Raw genomic sequence first — 22,532 nt, forward strand, 5'->3', positions numbered from 1 at the left:
TGTCATTGAATAAATCTCTGATTTTTTCTTGGAAATCCTCTCAAAAATGCACGAAATGCCATTTTAGAAGGTTCATTTTTCAAAATTTTCCGGGGGAACATGCACCCGGACCCGCCTATCAACCTCGCGCCTATGGCGCTGGAGGTCCCCTCAAGCAGTGGGAAGAACCCCCCATTCAAAATCCTGCCTACGGGCATGCCCCTATTACTAACTAAAACAGCGATTGGATCAGGCTCTCATAGCTTTCAGTGTCTTACAGTAACGAGATTTAAAACGGAGCCGGGCGGGTAGGATTACAAATAAAACACCGCCTGTGGCAAGGACAGAAAAACACACTCATTCCTATTTTCGAACCTTCCTATTTTCTGTAACAGAAAGCTGTCTGGTTTGTTGTCGATGAAAAGTTGGAATATGTTAGCACGAATGTACACAGAGTAATCAAACCCAATTTCTTTTTAGCGAAATAAAGTAATGAGAATGAAATAAGGAACAAGGTCCGGGGTAAAAAAACGTAGTTCGCTGATGAACCTGTTCTTGCTTAGAAATCCTACAGGTGCCAAACATCAGCGTCATCTAGCGAATCGTTTGATATTGCAGATGCCCGGTGCTGAAGAGAGTTAAGATCATCCAAGAAAACGTTCTGGTAAACTTGACCATTGTGTGATCTTTTCAACGAGTAATGTAGCAGCGTCTCCTTGCGAGTCTTCTCTTAAAACTACATAATTACGGTATCCGAGGCAAACTTCTCCAGTGGATTTCTAACTTCTTAAAAAAACGTAAACAAAGGGTGGTAGTTGGGGGGGAACATTCAGATTGGGCAGAAGTAGTTTCTGGAGTACCCCAAGGCACCGTACTAGGGCCTTTATTGTTTCTAGTATACATAAATGATCTGGCTGATAACCTTAACTCTAACATCAGGCTTTTTGCCGACGACTGTGTCATTTACAGAGAAATAAACAATGACAATGACCATACCCTACTACAAGATGATATAAACATGTTAGACGCATGGCAGAGCAATTGGCAAATGGAACTACATCCTGACAAATGCTACGTCATGCGCTACACCCATAAACGCAAAACTAAAGTATTTGACTACAAACTAGGGAGCCATACACTAGCTGAGGCAAATAATCACAAGTATCTAGGGGTTATCTTAAATAACAAACTTTCTTGGACTGAACACATCCATCATATTACTTCTAAAGCATATAAGTCATTAGGTTTTGTTAAACGCAATCTCTATAGTTGTCCTAAATCAGTTAAGATGAATGCATACACTAGTTTAGTCAGACCACATCTTGAATACGCTAGCGCTGCATGGGATCCGTACTACAAGGAACATATTCACAAGTTAGAATCGGTCCAGAAAAGAGCGGCCAGATTTGTTTCAAATACCTATGATACTTATGCCAGCACTACCAAATTGGTCACAGATTTAGGGTGGGACACATTAAAGGACAGACGCACAGCAAATAGACTCACATTACTTTAGAAAGCAAGACACTCAAAAACAGCCCTTCCGGTCAAAGCCTATCCCGCGCCAATCGCGACACTTCAACCCCAACTCGTACAAACCTCTAACGTTTCACAAAGACTGCTACAAATATTCATATTTTCCACAAACTGTCAGAGATTGGAACATTTTGCCCCAAGAGATAACTGATACTGCGGAACCCACGAAGTTCAACGCTGCAGTACTACAACACCTAAAGAAGCAGCAATAGCGCATCGCACAGCTCCCCTACACGCTTTACCCCAATCTAGGGGTGTTGTGCAGAACCCGTAGAAGAACAAGAAGAACAAGAGTAAGTTTAGAATTGCACCCGAGCGCAGGATAAGTAATAAAACTTCAAACTTTGTGTGACCAGTCATGCTAAGTTCGCTTTAGGGGAACCGAATACTATAAAAAGCTTCAAAGAGTCATAAATCTCGCGATATTTGGCGTGATTGTAACTTTCAAGGTCAGTTTTAACGTTTATGGAGAAAAACAGATAAGCAAAACCAAGTACATGCTGTCCTTGGCAAACTGTAATCTCCATAAATCTCGCGATATTTTGCGTGACCTTTCAACATGGCGCCGCGGGAGAACAGCGACGATCGTCGTCATAAATCTCGCGAGACTCTGCGTGACCTTTGCGCTAAAGCCAACAATTGGAGAAACGTCACAGCCGCGCCACGTGAAACCTCGTGATTTCTCGCGTGACCTTTCGAGTCAACGTTTAGCACCACAGGTACAGCTTACCTGAAAGGTGGAAAAAGGTATGACGTGCACCAGCATCATAAATTTTTCCTCTTACTGTCACCAGTCTGTGAAGACCATCAATCGTCAACACAAAGCCATGCTGGTTTATAGGGTCTTGGACAACTCTTTACCACCACATATTTCTTTTTTTTTTTTAATATTCCAACATATAATCACAAGACGTGGTGAGGGCACACTCAAGTTTTTTCAACTTAAATATATCCCGACACCAACACAGGGGGCAATACAATACTCAGTCATTTTCACCTGAGGAAAGTCGTGTAAAGTGTATTTCCCAAGGGCACCACATATGCGAGGGGTGTTCATCCGGTACAGAGAGGAAGCCACCAGATCCACCAGACAGAGCACATCGGACAACCTTATCATACCCAGGCCCCAACTGGGGGTGTACAGGCGGTCACGAGAGTCTGGGCGGTCACTGAGGTATACGGGGGCGATCTTTTCCTGAAAGGCGGGAAAAGGTATGACGTGCACCAGCAATTTTCCTCTTACTGTCACCGCAGGATAAGCGACAATATTTGGAAAACTAGAAAGGAAAAGCAAATGCATTATGTTCACCTTCACATGGCCCAGCTTCAAAAACTACTGCTTTGTTTATTCTTACTCAAACACATTGATGTATAGGGTGACCATGCAGGCCCTCTTCAATTCAAATCTTCATTGCACTTGCAGCATTATGTAATCCAACACCTGTTACCATGGTGACAGACATCTGGTCCTGGACCTTATTTGCTTGGAGAAAAAGAAGACGAAGAAGGGAAAGAAGAACAAACAGAGCAAAAGCAATATTTGTATATGTTTTCCTTCTGCGAAGGTTAACATAAAACTCCACAAATGTCAGTATTCTGTACATCTGTACATAAGAACTGATAAATATCAATAAACATCCTAAAAATGCCATTTGTGTACGTCAAGATTATAAATCTCGCGATATTTTGCGTGACCTTTTGTGCTGCCGTTTCTGAAAATGATAACCTGCGAGCGGGAAAGTCTCGCGAACGTAAATCTCGCGATACTTGGCGTGACCTGTCGCCCTGATGCCACAAAGTGACAACCAGTGTAACAACTTGACGAACGACATCGCCACACATCTCGCTACTATCTCTGCTCGCCAGTGGAGGGAGATAGCTGGTGGCAGTAACTTCATCTCCGAATAACTACTAGTAACGACCGGGAAACTTTGAAAGTTCTTTGAAACTTTATTCACACACCTTCTTGTAGATGTAACATTGTATAGCTGACGGTGATTAACAATATACATTGTGACACAGACAATAAGCTGAATTGGTAGGCATTTACAATGAAATAACTTAAAGTTAAAAGCGCTGAGGCGTTAAAAATAGACAATCAATCAATCAAACTCGATTTACAATCAAGAAATATAAATGTAATAGAAATAGAATGTTACAGATTGTCAGTTAAGGTGTTTGTTCAGCAAGTTTGTCATGTAAGATATCGCAGAGTTTTTGTTCACTGAGATGCGCTGCCATTTTTACTTTTTCCAGCCGCCTCTGAAGCCTGGTTGAGGCTACGAAACAGGCGGAAAACAGCCTGCTCATATCTGCTTGGAGATGAGTCGCGTACCACGAGAAAAGTGTAGTCTCTACCAGACTAACTACGCTGGCTATATATAGGAGAATATTTGCCAGGGGGGTTTGGCCGCCTTGTAGGTTTGACTGGCCGCTTCGGAGGGAAAGAAACTACCTCCCCGCGGCCGGACTCCCTTGGCCAATTTTACTCTCCTTTTTGCCGAATTCTACGATCCGTATTCCCGTAGAAAGGCCTGGTGGAGGCTAAGAAAAATGAGTTCACGCACCCATAAATCTCGCGATACTTTGCGTGACCTTTCGCGAACTTGCCCGTCCCCGGGTCACGTGGCCTGCCTAATCCCCCGGGACGCTAATTGGTCTGGTCCTGCGGGATTAATTCCCGTTTGGCGGAGTCAAGCTGTGTACAAAACACGGTAATCCGGGGTGAAATGGAAAGTGTCACTTTCACCGCCGATACATCAGCCTGCCTCACAGCCGACCTTCTGACCGGACACGGCCAGGGTTCGTCTCCACTGTGGATCCGATGCGCAATTTCATCGGGTTGACGAAACAAAACTACATGTATTCTGGAGGAGGCAATCTGATATTGACATTTACTGCCATTTCTTAGCACATTTTCGTCATCATTTCATAGTTGAAATGTTTGAAATAGCCCCAATGAATATCTAGAGCTTACGTTTGTTTCGCCATCAAAATTCCATTTTTACACAGTAACCTATGGAATTGGGTTGATTTAACTCACTACATGTGAAAAATGAGCAGAAAATTGACTTTGAAAATCCAGTCTCACTGCCTGAAATCGCCTTGGGTGACTTGGGTGCTACAATACTTCAGAGCACTGCTAGGTCCGCTCAGCCAATCAGGAGCTAGCGAGACTGGATTTCTACTGAATATATCCGCATAAGTTTAAGACAAAAACAAGATTTGCGACACATGCAGACGGAAACAGGATAGACAGACACACACGTACACACACACACACACACACACACACACACACGTACACACACTCACTCACACACACACGCACACACACACACATACACACACACACACACACACACGTACACACACACACACGCACACACACATACACACACACACACTCACACACACACACACACACACACTCACACAGACACGTACACGCACACACACACACACACACACACGTACACACACACACACACACGACACACACACAGACAGACAGACACATACGTACATACACACACACACACACACAGATAGACAGACACACAGAGACAGATACAGAAACACAAGCAGGCACACAGACAGCTAAACAAGAGACAGATTAGTCAAAAACTTTTCTCGCATGAGTGAGGAAACTACTGTATGAACATCACCGGAACCAAATATGACAAAGTGATAATGACATGAGCGCGTGTTCGCCGGAGACATAAAAGTCGGGAGTAATAAATGCGCTCATCAGGGCTGCTCACAAGGATCATTGCTTCTGCCGTTCGGCGAAATAAGCTCCACAAATCTACCTCACCCGATCATTCACAGCAGGGCGGCAAACGCCGGGAGGAGGAATGAGATGAATAAATTTGAAAGGCAGATTTTGTATGTTTTGATTGTCATGTATTGATTTATGATGATCATGTATAGGTAAGACTTTTATGCGACGTGTAATTCCTCGAATCTTTTTCTTATACTGTATGATAAATGTGATTGTAAATGTCTATTTCTGTACCTGTATGTAATTGATGTAGGAGCCCTGGAAAATTAGCGCCCTAAGGGGCTAAAGGGCATCTCAATAAACTTAAACTGAATGATCAAATAGTTTCGGAGCCTATCGGTTGAATTACAAGCTGCTTCTAAATCACATCATTCCAGGCAACATAATTGGGCTTAATGCTGACAGGTAATACAGGCCATAAAACTATCATGTATACAAAATTACTTTAAACGTAATTTACAGACATGAAATAATTACAAAATCCTAATCACCAGATAAATTTTTTATCTGATTTACTCGTGCTAAAATTTCATTCCATATTCAATAACAAAAACCACACGAACATCAAATAAACAGAAGTTTTATATATAGATGTAGATAAATCTTTAAAAACTGGGTCGATAGAAGGTTTTATTAAGCGTTTCCATCACCAAACAGCGATCTTTAACAGTGAAAGAAAAGGAAAAGTTACCGTTAAAATAAGGTTACAATAATGAACGTTAACTTTACTTAAACCTTCAATTTATTTAAACGTTCATTTTGAACTTTTGTGATCGAAACGTCTACTAAACCTTGTATCAATCCAGTTGTACACATTTATCAAGTTCTCTCTCTCTTCTCAGAACTACACGCATCATTATTTTCATGGATGAGTAGCAGCCCTCATACACGTTTATGTGGGGTCGTGTGGCGCAGCCGTAGCGCGTTCGGCTCGGGACCTAGAAGTTCAGGATTCGATCCCCTCCCATGTCACCGATCTTATGCCCTTGGGAAAGGCACTTTACACGAATTTTCTCACTTCACTCAGGTGTAAATGAGTACCTAGCTTCGGCTGGGGACGTCCCTCGGATAGGACGTAAACTGGAGGTCCCGTGTTTGAGGAGAGCCACACTTCGAGCACATTAAAGATCCCACCACACCTTTCGAAAAAGAGTAGGGGCATACCCCGGTGTGCGATGGTCTAAAATTCTACAGCCCAAATACTACATACAGTGTAGCAGAATCATCAGCAAGTTGATGTTGGCTACCTTAACCCCCAAGACCAAGACCACACGTGAACAGAAGTTTTGTAACTTCCAGGAGTTTGGCTACAAGGTCAAGGTGACCTTGTAGCCAAACTCCTGGAAGTAACAAAACTTCTGTTCACGTGTATGGGGGCTGCTACTCATCCATGTACTTAAGCATTCCTGGGATCTCCCGGGTGCCATTCCCGTCCACCCACGGCACGTGTGATGTGTGGAACGGCGCGGTGATTCCCGGAACTAATTCCCGTAAGTACGCGCGTCGAAGTTGTATATATAGATGTTGATACATCTATTCTGTACAAAAGGATTGCTACAAGTTTTATTCAGTGTTTCGATCACCATTCGGTGATCTTAACTTCAGATAAAGTTAAGGTTCAAATAATAAAGTTAGAATAATGAACGGTAGTTGAACGTTAACTTTATTTGAACGCTAACTTCATTTATTAAACATTTTAACTATTCCTTTTCGTTCACTGTTAAAGATCACCGAATGGAATTCCTGGGATCTCCCGGGTGCCATTCCCGTCAGAGAGCTGCGCGTGTGATGTGTGGGACGGCGCGGTGATTCCCGGAGCTAATTCCCGTAAGTACGCGCGCCGGGAGACCACTAGTACACCGGCAACCACGCTAATTTTCTAACGCCGGAAGGGATGTTTAATCTTCCGTTTCCCTGGGGAAGTTTGCGCCCGCTATTATTGAGAAAAGAGGGGGGTGTGAATGGTTAAAACCTTACAGTCCGGTCTTACGCAGCTTGTACTTACACGTACAAAACTGGTGTGTAACGTTCACCACTTACGCAAAACAAATAAACAAAACAAGACATGGCTGATTGAGAAGAAAACTGTTGTCGCACAACTACCAACATTGCAGCGCTGCAGGCAGTTCTGTCGGTCTGATTCTCTAGCTGTGGCTGCTTAAGGCTGAGAGGGAAACTTATAATTGTGCTTTATAACCCCTTAGAAATACTCTAATTACTGAAGGCAGCTACCACATTTTCAGCACCAAGGACAGTATAGTACACCAGCAACGACGCTAATTTTCTAACGCCGGAAGGGAGTTTAATCTTCAGTTTCCCTGAGGAAGGTTTGCGCCTGCTTTACAGCCTCCACCAGGCCTTTCTACGGGAATACGGATCGTAGAACTCGGCAAAAAAAGAGAAGAAAATTGGCCAAGGGAGTCCGGCCGCGGGGAGGTAGTTTCTTTTAGTTTCTTTCCCTCCGCGGCCAGTCAAACCTACAAGGCATCCAAACTCCCCTGGCAATTATTCTCCTATATAGCCAGCGTAGTTAGTCTGGTAGAGACTACCACTAGTACACCGGCAACCACGCTAATTTTCTAACGCCGGAAGGGACGTTTAATGTTCCGTTTCCCGTGGGGTAGGTTCACGCCCGGTTTTATTGGTTTTGAGCGTGGGGATATCGTTTCCCTGCTGTGTAAAGAAGCGAGGAGATGAATTGTTTTTCTCAAACTCTATTTCTATACTTCACTTGGAAGTGTGGAATGCACACTCCAACTCGACGGTAACGGCACGATTACAACTGTTTCTATTCTGCCTAATCATGAGTTGGAAACATCATCATTGAGACAAGCTCGAATCAATAACTAACCGTTAATCTTTTGTTTCATTGGTTTTGTGCATGGGAACAGGGAGATGAATTTGTTTTCTCAAACACAGTTTCTGGTTTTCGTACTTCATGTATATATAGAAGTGTGGGAATGCGCACTGGAAGTCGAAGGAGTACATGAATACGGTCACAATCTTCCCCACCAACCTCTGCTTGGAGAGCAGCCACACGGGCTTCCAGAATTCATCAACAGTTCATTGACAGTTCATTAACAGTTCATTAACAGTTCAGTTAATTAATCAATAGTTCATAACACTAATGAGAACAGCCCTATCAACTTTCCATGCACAGATGGTACGACGTTACATGATCACGACAAAAACAGGAACTCTAGATCTCAGTAATGAACCGCCGAGCAGGAAAAACAAAACTCAATCAGCTAATTGCTTTTCAAACAGTTGATTAAACTGGGCTAAGATTACATCCTACGTTGTTTTTGTTATGTAGTCGGCTGGTCTTCCTGAGCTCTAAAATATTAATCTCCAAGCAGATCATACGGTGGAAAGACAGTATCCATGTCACAATTGTGGAATAACACAGGCGGCAACTAGCAAAGTACTGGATTGTAAATAGGGTATTTAAGGAATTGTGTTAAGTTTGCTACATACTGTTAACTTTGTAATGGTTTTATACGTTCCTCCTCAATTGTAATACATGTATGTATATATGAATGTAATGTGTAGACCACAGGAAGAATAGCCTCTTACGATGATAAATTTATATTTTTGATGCGTCTAGACAAACCCTGTATTACAAACATGATCTGTTCCCACATTTTCCATTGTACAAAAAAGCGAGAAGAAGTTGACCACTCTGTATTAGCTCAGTAGCTAGAACACTTTGTATTAGCTTCTATACATGTTCACCCGCCCATCACATTGCAGGTGAGACATGGAGCCCGGGATATCATCTAATCTCCAAGCAGATGCTAGGGTGGCCAAAGACAGTATCCATTCGCTAAAGAGGGCCTAAACGCCACCCAAGGGTGGCGAATGGATACTGCCTGGCCAATTTGATACTGTCTTCGTACATGGTACAATTGTACATGGTACAATGGTACATGATGCAATGTATGGCAACGGCTATTGAACACAGAACAAAAAAGTAAAGGGTACAGAATGAAAATTATCTTACTAATCACTAAACATCAAGAGTGTATAATGTATAATGCATTATACAATCAAATCATAAGTTTCGGCTTTTGTTCAAAGAACAAGATAGGTTTTTATGCCCCATTCCCACTAGGATAAGATTGCCCGGATCGATCCGAATTGAATCGTTTTATTTAGGCTTTGAGTTTGATCTGGTTTCGAGCCGGATCGAAGCCAGATCAAAGCGAATCGATTCGGTTCGATCCGGACAACTTTATCCTACCATGCTCAGGTACGTGTATCCAGAACCGTACGCGTGCTTGGAGATTAGATGTCAACCACAAAACACACCTGTTCTTGCCTTATTCATTCAGTGCAGCTTATAAAAGTCCACCTCACGCGCGCCGTGTTGAATCTGTATCCGCTGCACGTGCTGATACATAAACCGCACAGCGCGCCTACCCGCCGCAGTCTCCTGTACATTATCTACCCACGGCAGGCGGACCCCGTAACGCCGACTGTACGTTTTACCGGGCGGCGGCGGGACAACCCTCGGCGCTCGGAGCACCACCCGCGCCGAGGAATTTCCAGGAACCTCCCGGTGGTTGAACGAACGACGCTGATCGAGCATCGTAGACGTAACGAAAGGAGCGCAAGGTTTCTTCGCCATCGGTATCGAGTCTTCGGTCGGGATTCGACGGACGAGATTTCTTTTCTGAAGAAATTACGTTTCTTTTTTTCGTGTTTAATACTAGACTTGTTTTGATCTGTGCTCTTCTATCGTACATTACCGTCCTCCTCTTCTTGAGTCACCACTTCAGTCTGCTATATATATATATATACTCTCCTGCCCCATTACTGTGCACGTGTTCGCCATTCCAGGTCCTCCTTGGTGCAGGGTTCAGGCAGGAGGGGGCAGACAAGGAGGTGCCTCATGGTCTGATACTGCTCACAGTCACATGCAGATTGTCCGTCTGGACTGAGACAACATTGTTCAACAGACTTGTCCACTACGCTGATTGTAAGCTACACAAATCGGACGGTTTAGAAGAATGATTACACGGGGTTTGGAACTCTAGCAGACACAAAACTAGGAGACACAGAACTCTAGGAGACGCAAGCTTGGCTGGACTTTACTGGAGCGCATCTACAGGATCCAAGCACCCACTCAGGTGAGAAACCACGACATACACATAGATGAGAAACACAAGAAATACTAAATGTTTCTTCTGTTCTTGCAATTAGCCCTCGGGCATGAATTTGCAATAAAACAGTTACTAGTATGTAGCAGCTAGTGCGGCGTTGGTTCAGTAGCTGCACCTAATCATGAAAACTGATCTCAATCCGAAAATTTCCATTGAATTATCTTGATCCGTATTTAAGTCGCCATATGGCTTGCCAATTTGTACACGGAATAATTTCACCTTTTTCTTGAAACTGTAGCAATACAGCAATGAAATTACTATCAAAAATGTATTTTTTTTTGTTAAAGAAAAGCCTTCTTCTCATGATTTTTTGGTACATTTGATGCAATAATTTGACCAGGACAACAGTGTTTCTGATGGCAAAAGGAATACGTTACCAAATGTAATATTTTAGGGAAAATGTGTGCAAGACCAACCTGCAGCTGTGCTCTTCTAGACTAAGAAGCCATACTTCTGTAACTCTGCGTCCTCTAGCGATACCAATGAAAATTGCAACCTATCGAGCTGTCGCATTTGTTGCACGCCATAAAAGTATAAAATAGCTGGGGCCGCTTGCGCGTGTTTGTACTGAGGGAAAATAAGAAAAAAAGTTTGGGTCATTTTAGCGTCTAGTGCATCCAGGACAGTGCCTATCTAGTTCTATGCCTAAATGGGCTAGTGTTAAGTACCAGGCATGGTTCCGGATAGTCTCCGCGTATCCAAGAACTTTTAGGTTTGTCCTGGGCACGGTTTGGAAATGCGTGGACTATCCAGAACGTTAACTGTGTCTGGGCATGGGTCTGGATAAAGCACAGTTCTGGATACGCGTGGACTATCCAGAACTTTGCCTGGGCATAGTTCTGGATAGTCCAGAACAGCACGGTTCTGGTTACGTTTGGACTATCCGAATCGTGCCTGAGCATGGTTCTGGATGAAACATGGTTCTGGCTACAATGACGTAACCTAACCTTTAGAAAGCCCCGCTCTGTTGCACTGCTATCCATTTCCTCTCTCCACCCACGCTGCCGGGGTAATATCGCCACACAGTCGCGTTTTCATAACGTTCATAAAGGTTAATTACGCTCCCGAAGTCGGAGTGGAGCCGACATTTCTTTAGCGGGGATATATAATATAAAACCTGGCATTTCCTGCCCTGGTTTGCATGAGGGCGGTATAAAACATATTACAGAGTCGTTATTACTTCAGCAGACCCAAATTAACTCCGCACCGGCCGACAGGATCGGGAAAGGTCAAGACAGGGTCTGGATTTTTCACGCCTTTTTCCACGAAACAGGAGCAATGACCTGGAAAACTTTTATTTGATCCTCACGCAACATAACTTGATATAATATGTATCTTCTTATAATATGTATTCGCCTTTTAAGAAGCTTGAAGTTTTCGTGATGAATTAATGATAAATTAATGAATTAATGATCACAAAACCCACTAATTATGCAGAATGTGGGACTATTCATTATCCACTGTCTTCAAAGAAGAAGTCGAACCCCTTAATAGCTAGCGTAGTAGTAGAAGTAGAAAATTTTTCCAGACAGTTGTTACCTGTCTCCTGTTACTGTATTGCAATGAGTATTATACTTGATTGTAAAAGCAATTAGCCTTCGGGCATGATTTTGCGAATAGAGTTTCTTTAATGATAAATGGTAGTCTTGGCGACCATTTCCTATATTCTGTATATATTAAATTGTACTCTATTAGGCCGATTTCTACTCTTTCTAGCAGCCTCCCGAAGCCTGGTAGAGGCTAGTTTCTACTTACTGTACAAAAGTGATGTTAACGGAAATCAAACAAGAGTTTTTGGAGGTCCACTTCGATCCATACAGAAATGACTTCGTTTAATTTGCCGAGTGAACTTATGAAACTATCCCGCCTATTAATGACCACGAGTAGAACTGATGAAACGATCCCGCCTATTAATGACCAGGAATAGAGCCGTCTCCTCGTGTTAATGACCACAGATTCAGCTGTCGACTTTCTTTAAGGCGATCAAAAGGAGATCCCGCTTCTGCTAAGATCCGATCAGATAATGAGATACGCCAGATCCGATCACGGATCGAGAGAAATCCGCCCGACCGCAAGATTGGGATGTCACTTATTGGTCTTAAGTTGGGATTAAACACTAGCCTCTACCTGGCACCCGGGTGCGGCAAACTGTACTTTTTAGCGGACCAACTCCCCCGGCATGTTATCTCTCTATTTGGCCAATGTCTACTCTTTCCAGCCGCCTCCTGAGGCCTGGTAGAGGCTATTAAAAGGCCACGACAACGTAACTTTTTGGTCGCTGCTTTGCTCATATCTCTTTTATTCAGCCGAAGTTTCGGTGACCGTCTGTCACCTTCCTCAGGGCAATTCTGACTGGTTCACATTGCATTGCCGAAACGTTACTCTCCAAGCAGAGGTTGTGGTTTTCCTTACCAGTTAATATGATTTTGTTTGATTTATGCTTGTGAGATAAGTTCCATTGATATGCAAATTCCTTTCGCTTTAACTTATTTATGTTTGGTTGGATTCTTTATGTTACCTTATGATTAATTGCACACTTGTATATAGTGATTATTTTCTTCTTATTTATTATTGTATTTTATCCTCAGTTACTTTGTATTTTACTATGTTGGGGTTTACCCCCCAGGTATCATTGAAAAACGCCGACAAGGCGATATGTATCACCTGGATAAATGAAATGTGGAGGAATGATCGTGAGCTTTTTATATATATGACCTTTTTTTTTCGCTACCCCCACCAACGTCGGTGGCCAGCGACCTTCTCTGGCTAATGGATACTGCCTGGCCAATTTGATACTGTCTTTTTGCCACCGAGAGGGATCTGCTTCGAGATTACCGAAACGTCGGCTGAATAAAAGACTTGGTTATGTAACAAAAATCTCTTTACTCTGGGTCAAATGTCGTTTGACCCTCCAGATAAAAACGCCCGAAAACACGTCAAAAAGCCGAAGCCGACTAAACCTATACTTGGACAGTAGCCCAGATACTAGACATGCAGCACCCCAACCGAGCGAAAACCTATTACTACTAATACTAGTATTTTCTTTTATATTCCAACATTTCATGACTAGACATGGTGACGGCACACTCAAGTTATATCAACTTATTTTATACCGTCACCAACGCAGAGTACAAATACTGAACAGGGCAATACTAATTTTCACTTGAGTTAAGTAAGGAAAGTCGTGTAAAGTGCGTTTTCCAAGGGCACAAGATCGGTGGCATGTCAGGACTCGAATCCGGGACCTCTGGGTTCCGAGTCGAGTACTCTGCCGCTACGCCACACGACTCCACAGTATTACTAGTATTAGTGTCCCTCTACAAGATAACATACACATACAGCTAGAAGCAGTTGGTTTCTGTTATATAGTTTTGTGCGGCTAACATTATTTTGCAGTTGATGTCATACGAATAAAGGAAACTACCGCGAAGAACTAAACGCTGTCAGAAAGAGTGTTTAAATTAATAATGTGGCCAAGAATGCTCGAAAGCTTGCCAAAAAGGACTAAGCGCTGGTAGGTGTATATATATAGGGCAGTGCAATAGATAATGAGCAATCGTTTCGTGAAAGTTCATCTGTGATTTCTCAGTAAAACGTTAAACTTTATTCCAACACACTATTTACAGGGATCAAATTTTCAGCGACCACTGTCGCCTTCATCAGGATAATTAATGACCAATCACTTCACATCGTGATCTCGCGTGTTTGTAAACCGTAACTCTCGCGAGATCACGATGTGAAGTGATTGGTCATTAATTATCCTGATGAAGGCGACAGTGGTCGCTGAAAATTTGATCCCTGTAAATAGTGTGTTGGAATAAAGTTTAACGTTTTACTGAGAAATCGTTTCGTATGAGCACCCGCAGCTACTTCTTAGCGAAAAGCTATTAGTGTCTCTCTACAGGAAAAAAATGTAAAAAAGCCGAGGCCTAAACCTCGTCTTGGAGAGTAGCCCAGAAAGGCAGCACATAGAAAGAAAAATCCTCGTCAAGCGAAAAGCTATTACTAGTATTAGTGCCCCTCTATAGGATAACTGTCTGTAATTCCTGGCGAGAAACGAACTTTCCAAGGGGATTGCCCCGAAAGGCGAAAATGCCCAATAGACGTAATTCCAATCTCCGCGGCCATTTTGAAAAGCGGTCCCGCACGCACGTGATCTTGCACGAAAACGAGGCTCGTACGTATATTCAGCTGGCTTCCACAATAGGTTCCATTGGGGCATCGAGCGGTGCTGCATCTTCTTCGGTAAATTACGCTTTTCTACGGTGGAAGGTCGGAATATTTATACGTGTTACGAATAGATAAGGTTGTTATGAGCATTTTTGTTTAATTTCAGCCGGTAAAAATTACAAATCCCCCCTCATTTTCCGAATTTCTTGACCGAACTCATAACGTTATACGCTAGCTACGCTCGCATGAAAAAATACGTAAATATATACTGACTTCATTCGTACAAAACCTGTATGGGGACGTGAAAATAACAGGTAGACATCCTTGTGGTTCAACATTTAGCGAAATTTTGGCGGTTGTTCCGGAAATTTCACGATCGCAAGTCGAATTTGGCCTTAGAATTAGATATCGTCGTACGTAAATCGTCAATTGGGGGAGGGGGCGTTCGTACGTAACTTCTGTTCTTTCAAAGATTATCCTCTACTTTCTCCGGTAGTATTTCAGTTTAACTGGATTAACTTCCACAGAAACGTAAAAATGTTGAACTGAGATTCTAGCGGGACGAACCTTACCGCAAAAGTGACGGATGCGAGTCGAAAATTTAATCATTTTTTAATACTACGTCACGGTGTTGTACATGCCTTTCTAGTATTTTCGTGTAACTTCGCGGCAAATACTAGTACTCAGTAACTGTGCCTTCATTTCGGATGGATTTGTGGTATCGGATTATCTTATATTTTCTTTTGGAGTTTAGAAATGGTTTATTATTGTTCTATAGTATGTGTAACGGTTTTGCTTTTTTTCAGACAAACACATCGACGACTGCCAAGAACGGATCCAAGAAGAGATTCAGTGCAGGGCGCTACTGCAAAGCATATGGGTGCAACAGCTCAATGTACAAATGTATAGATGGGAAACAAGTCCTGGAGAAAATATAATTTTTCAGTATTCCCAGAAGAGTATTGGAAGACAGAAGTAAAGTCAATTATTTAGCTGCATGCTTTAATCAAAAGACAGAAGACAAACATGTACTATCCATACAAGGTGCTATTATATAACTTACAGTGGTCTTACTGGATTTACTAGCATGTTCAATAAAAATTGTTAGCTTATAAGTAATAGTATACTTCTTTAAAAAGTGTGATGTCAGGACATCACAGAACATCATCATTCAATAATTACTCTTACCATTTATACAATAAATTGAAAAGCCAACAAAGAGATGAGAGCTAATGTACAATAAAATACCTGTTGTTCAAGACTTTAATTAAGTTTGCTTTTACATATCTTTGTTAATTGTTCACTAAGAATCATAAAAGTGAACATGACAGATTGTTAGCTATTGTCTGTGATTGACAACATCACCGACACCCACCAGCGAGGAGGTCATCTGCGATAAGTATCAACCGCTTATTAAGATTTTTTAAAAGTTTGTGATCCCAGACTAGGAAAACTGTTACAACAGGCACTGAGCTGGGTACATAACAGCTAGTGTAACCCTAGTCAAGCCCAATCACAGAGAATTTCATCAGTCTCATCCTCACTTGAACACAACTTGTAACTGAGGAGAAACAGGAGAAAGGTAGAGTCCAGCTGTCCTTCTTCAATTTTTTTCCTTTTTTTAAAGGTTTCCATGGACCTGTCTGGTACAATTTCTTTCCACGCTTGACTCTTCTTGTCAGAAGTTCTGGCAGGATACTAGTAGTTGTCTTGAAAAAGTGGTCCAACTCAGGAACTTCGGATTCTCTTTGATCTGCCTGCATGTCTCCGTGAGAGATCTGTGTAAAAAAAGGGAGAAAAAATATCCATAGAGATAAAACATGCACCCCATCATTTGTAGAACAACATGAGCTACCAAACTCCCAAAATATTAGTCAATGTTTTACTCACGTCTATCTCAACTCGAAATGTCCACGTATCTGTGAAGTTTAATCCTCCCTAAATGTACAGTAGTTGCCGCGAAGTTACAAAATACTAAAAATACTAGAAAGGCATGTACAACACCGTGACGTAGTATTAAAAAATGATTAAATTTTCGACTCGCATCCGTCACTTTTGCGGTAAGGTTCGTCCCGCTAGAATCTCAGTTCAACATTTTTACGTTTCTGTGGAAGTTAATCCAGTTAAACTGAAATATTACCGGAGAAAGTAGAGGATAATCTTTGAAAGAACAGAAGTTACGCCCCCCCTCCCCCAATTGACGATTTACGTACGACGATATCTAATTCTAAGGCCAAATTCGACTTGCGATCGTGAAATTTCCGGAACAACCGCCAAAATTTCGCTAAATGTTGAACCACAAGGATGTCTACCTGTTATTTTCACGTCCCCATACAGGTTTTGTACGAATGAAGTCAGTATATATTTACGTATTTTTTCATGCGAGCGTATAACGTACATTATGAGTTCGGTCAAGAAATTCGGAAAATGAGGGGGGATTTGTAATTTTTACCGGCTGAAATTAAACAAAAATGCTCATAACAACCTTATCTATTCGTAACACGTATAAATATTCCGACCTTTCACCGTAGAAGAGCGTAATTTACCGAAGAAGATGCAGCACCGCTCGATGCCCCAATGAAACCTATTGTGGAAGCCAGCTGAGTATACGTACGAGCCTCGTTTTCGTGCAAGATCACGTGCGTGCGGGACCGCTTTTCAAAATGGCCGCGGAGATTGGAATTACGTCTATTCTCCAGCGGCCCAATTCTATGGAACCAAGCTTAGAGAAGTGAAAGTGCCCACTTCTCATCATCATTATCATCATCATCTGTTGGCTGTGGAGTCCGGTCCATCAGAGTTATTAGAGTTATCAACCAAGAATTGAGGTTCAAAAACTCGTTTTTCCCAAGAACTATCGTAGACTGGAACTCGTTGCCACCAAGCACAGTTGGGGCATCATCACTGGAAAGCTTTAAACAACTTCTGCAATTAAATGTGCAAAGATTGAGTGTAACAAGTCGTTCGGTGTGATATAGCTAGCTGCCGCCGCGCCGCGTGCCTGCGAAGCTGGTGTGTTACGCCGAAGGAGTGAGTCAGCTGAACAGAATACGTGGTAACAAATACAGATTACTTGATCGCGTGTCACACTGTAGTCGCCAGTGTGGGTTTCAGTGAAAACTTGAGAGAGATAAGTAAGAGTTGGGTTGGGTGCCAACTCTGGAATAGGTGCATGTTGCTTCCCAGGCAAAGGTAATTGGGATTGTCTCGTGGGGAGATTGCGGTTAAGATCAAGCACGGTTCTGGATAACATGTATCGTATTTGGAACCGTGCCTATCTATAGCTACATCTATGCCTGAAGGTGTAAGGGTTAGGATCAGGCACGGTTCTGGATAGTCTCTATCGTATCCAGAACAGTGCCTGTCTAGTTCTATGCCTGAACGGGTTAGGGATAGAATCAGACGCGGTTCTGGATAGCCTCTATCGTATGCAGAACCGCGCCTATGTAGTGGTCCTATGCCTGAATGGGTAAGGGTTAGGATCAGGAACGGTTCTGGCCTGGATAGTCTCTATCATATCCAGAACCGCGCCTATCTAGTCCTATGTCAGAACGGGTAAGGGTTTGAATCTGGCACGGTTCTGGATAGCCTCGTTCTGGATCGTATCCAGAACCAGAGGTTGGGTTGGCATTAAAAAAAAAGATACTAGTGCAAAGAAGAATGCCCGAAAAAAGCCTATAACACTGAGATAAGCCAAGACCCAAACCTCTGCTTGGATAGTAGAGACGCCCTACTTTTTGGCGCGACGAAACCCTGTATGAAAGCTTGCACTGCTTTCCCCGCGAGACCACTTATGATTGCCGACCCTGCTAATGAGATCGTGCGTCTTCCGGGAGTTCTATGTCTGAACCGATGAGGGTTAGGATCAAGCTTGGTTCTGGATAGCCTCTATCGTATCCAGAACCGTGCCTATGAAGTTCTATGCCTGAATGTGTCAGGGTAAGGATTAGGCACTAGTTTAGCTACCGGCACAGGCACAGAGACGCCCTAGTCTCCGAGCAGAGGTTTGGGTTTTGCCTTCTTTTTGCGTGTTTTTAGGCTTTTTATGGGGCTTTCTTTTTGTGTACTGGTATCTTTTTTACGCCAACCCAACAAAAAAGAAACCCCGACAAAAAAGTCTAAAAACACGATAAAACAACCCAAACCTCTGCTTGGAGAGTAGAGACGCCCTACTTTTTGGCGCGACGAAATTCTGCATCAAAGCTTGCACTGCTTTCCCCGCGAGACCACTTATGATTGCCGACCCTCCTAATGAGATCGTCCGTGTTCAGAGGGAAGCCCGGGTATCGTATCCAGCGCCTATGAACTTGTATGCTTGAACGTGTTAAGGTTAGGATTAGGCACTAGTTTAGCTACCGGCACAGGCACAGAGACGCCCTAGTCTCCAAGCAGAGGTTTGGGTTTTGGTTTATTTTTGACGTGTTTTAAGGCTTTTTATGGAGATTTCTTTTTTCTACGCCAACCCAACAAAAAAGACACCAATGCAAAAAAGAAAGCCCGATAAAAAAAATCTAAGAACAGGATACGAACGTGCCCTACTTTTTGGCGATACGACATTCTGCATCAAAGCTTGCGCTGGCCCCACGAGACCACTTATGATTGCCGACCCTGCTAATGAGATCGTGAGTCTTCAGAGAGAAGCCGGGGTTTTATCAAACTGCACTCAGCGGCGGTGCGTGGCGACTCGCAACGGGGAGCAACCTTGGGAGGTAGGGAAATGTTTTCTGCTTTATTTCCTGCTCCACAAGAGCACGCTAGCCTCTAGCCTACTGTACAGCCTCCGGGCGGGTGGGAGTTTCGATACTGCCTTTTGTAGAATTTTTAACGCGTTCTTTTAATAGCCGGCCATCCTACAACCAGCCGCAAGAGAAGTTTTTCATCCGCCCTGCGTTAAAAACTCTACAAAACGCAGTATAAAAACTCCCACCCGCCCCGGACCCTGGACAGGAAGCTACTAGCCTCTACCAGGCTTCAGAGGCGGCTGAAAAGACTAGAAATGGCCAGATAGACAGACAACAAGCCTGGTCCGGTAGAGGACATGCAGGTCTCTCCCCAAGCAATGAAGCAAGGGTGCTCCCCCTCTCCCCAAAACCTTACCACCTCTCCCAAAATGTTCAAAATTTCTCTTAGCATTTTCATGAAAATTCGATGATTTTTTTCTTTTCCGACATCAGCCGATTAGGGAGCACCTCTCCCCTATTATGAATTATTTCTGAGGAGACCCCCGTTATCTAATTGGTCTATTTCTACTCTTTCCAGTCGCTTCTAAAGCCTGGTTGAGGCCAGAAGCACGCGCCAAAGTAGGACGTATCGGTTTCTGTGTCGGTGGCTGCTTAAACATAACCGGCAGTTTTCATGATGTGGAAAACTGTACTCCTTTAGCGGACCAACTCCGCTGGGATGTTGTTTGTCCATCTGGCCATTTCTACTATTTCCAGTCGCTTCTGAAGCCTGGTATAGGCTAAAAGCACGCGCCAAAGTAGGACGTGTCGGTTTCTGTGCCGACGGCTATGCATAGCCGTGGGACAGGAGTTATGCCTGGTCGCGCATCAGTGTGGGTCGTTAATTGCGCTGTAATCCGCAGGTTTGTCGTGCATGTGTTATTACGCTCCTCTGAGTTGACGGGAGACTCCCACGTTATTTAAGCGTAACTCCTGTGAGTTTACATACATGAGACTCCCACGTTCACTTAAAGCGCAGCCTTGTTAGGGTAAGTCTCCGCTGTGAGTTTAGATTGGGACCGGTGGCGTCGGGTGGCGTCGGGTGGTGTAGTGTTAGAGCGTTCGACTATGAAGCGGGGAGACCCGGGTTCGATCCCGAGTCGTACCCGGGACATGCATGGACATGCGCCCCGACGTTGTGTCCTTGGGAAAGGCACTTAACACGACTTTCCTCACTCCACCCAGGTGTGAATGGGTACCTAACTTCGGTTGGGGAAAGTCATATATATAGTGTGGGCTGTTATCCACAGGTTTGTCGTGCATGTGTTTTCACGGTTCCGTAAGTGTTTGGGTTTACACGGTATTGACTCTCCTTGTTAGAGTAACTCTCCGATGTGGGTTGTAATTGGAATGTAAAACTGTCCTGGCAGATCACTCCTGTGGTGTAAGTAAGAGTAGGTCCATTGGCCACGAAAGTTTGAATAACATTGAAGTACTAGTAGCCTGCATGCCAGACCCTGTTGCATCCAATACCGTGCTTTATCCAGAACCATGTCCAGGCACGGTTCTGGATAGTCAACGCGTCTGACCATACGTCGATCCGTATCGCGATTAGTCATGCCACAGTCTGGATAGAAGGTTCAATTGAGATCCACTGTGGTGACTGACCCTCTTATTACTCCAGACAAGGTGATAAATCGTTTCCCTAATCAGTCCCTATACAGGTAGGCAGGACTCATGGCGGTCACATCTAAGTCACAGCCATTGTTAAGCCCTAGTCTTAGACTCTTATACTCTTTTGCAGGCGGAACAGATAGTAGAAATCGGTCTAAAAAGAATGTAGCTGGCCAGGAGACTTGATCGGCCATAGAGGGTCCAAATGCCTGCATGTGAGAAGTCGCATAAAGTATACAATTGAAGCCTCTATCAGTCTGTGGCCGGCCAACTCCCCTGGCCAGCTACATTCTTTTCAGGCCGATTTCTACTATCTATTCAGCCTGCAAAAGAGTCTGGTGGAGACTAGTTAAACTCCACAGTGTTGAGTCCCCGTCTCAGTCCCAAACTCCGGAACGCTCCTCCTTTTCCAGAAATAGTGGCATATATAGAAAGTCGCTTATACCGGCTATACAGATACAGATACGAATACAGGGGAGTTGGTCTGCTGAAGAGTACAGTTTGCCGCTGTTCTCTCCAGCAGACCAACTCCCCTGGCATGCTATCTCTCTATTTGGCCGATTTCTACTCTTTCCAGCCGCCTCCCGAAGCCTGGTGGAGACTAGTTAAACCCCACAGTGGTGAGTAACCGTCTCAGTCCCAAACTCCGGAACGCTCCTCCTTTTCCACAAATAGTGGCACAGAATGACGTATATGTTATACAGACGATGCGAGAAATCTCCGTCGAAGGCAATTTCTGTATTCACGAAAGTTCCTCCGTTTTCGCAGATTGACTCCATTCTTCACAAACTCAGCCGAAAAAAGACGGAGGGAATTTTCCGAACGGACATGTCTTAGATTCCCGGAGGATTTTATCGCGCCTTCCGTTCCGGGAAACGAGCATCGATCTGTGCTCCTCAGGTTGCCATTATGGGAGAAACTGTCTATCGACGTAGCTACATAATAGTGTCGAATTCTAGTTCTCTTACGTTGTTGTGCCTATGTACAATGGTCTTGACTAAATATATTATGTTTGATCAGAAAATCTTGCAAGTTGCAAATTAGCAACTTTACACGATTTTCCTCACTTTGCTCAGTTGAAAATGAGTATTGTATTGTCCCTGTGTTGGTGGCGGCATTAATATAAGTTGAAAAAACTTGAGTGTGCCGTCACCACGTCTTGTGATTAGATGTAAATATATATAAATATAGAAATATATAAAAAGGTAACAATCATTCCCCCACAACCTCTGCTTGGAGAGTACGAGTCGTTCATATCGCGCGTTTTTTGCGATTCCGCACGAGTCTTGTGGGGTCCTGTCGGGGTTCATCTCCACTGTGGAGTTTTATTGAACCACGAGCCGCTCGTTTGTCACGCGTGATGCCTCGAGATGCCGTCATTTTACATCATCCATCCGCCTGTCAAAGTGCTACTTTGTCATGGTTACTCACCAGTGTGGGTGACAGCAACGGTAAAGGTTCGTGGTAACTCTTTAATATTACATAACATAAGGTACCTGCTTGTCAAAGTGTTACTTTGTCATGATAACTCACGAAGTACGAGCGGAGGGTTCTATCTGACAA

This window comes from Branchiostoma belcheri, unplaced genomic scaffold (assembly GCF_001625305.1).
Source record: "Branchiostoma belcheri isolate BF01 breed outbred unplaced genomic scaffold, Haploidv18h27 scaffold12, whole genome shotgun sequence".
Classification (NCBI taxonomy): Eukaryota; Metazoa; Chordata; class Leptocardii; order Amphioxiformes; family Branchiostomatidae; genus Branchiostoma; species Branchiostoma belcheri.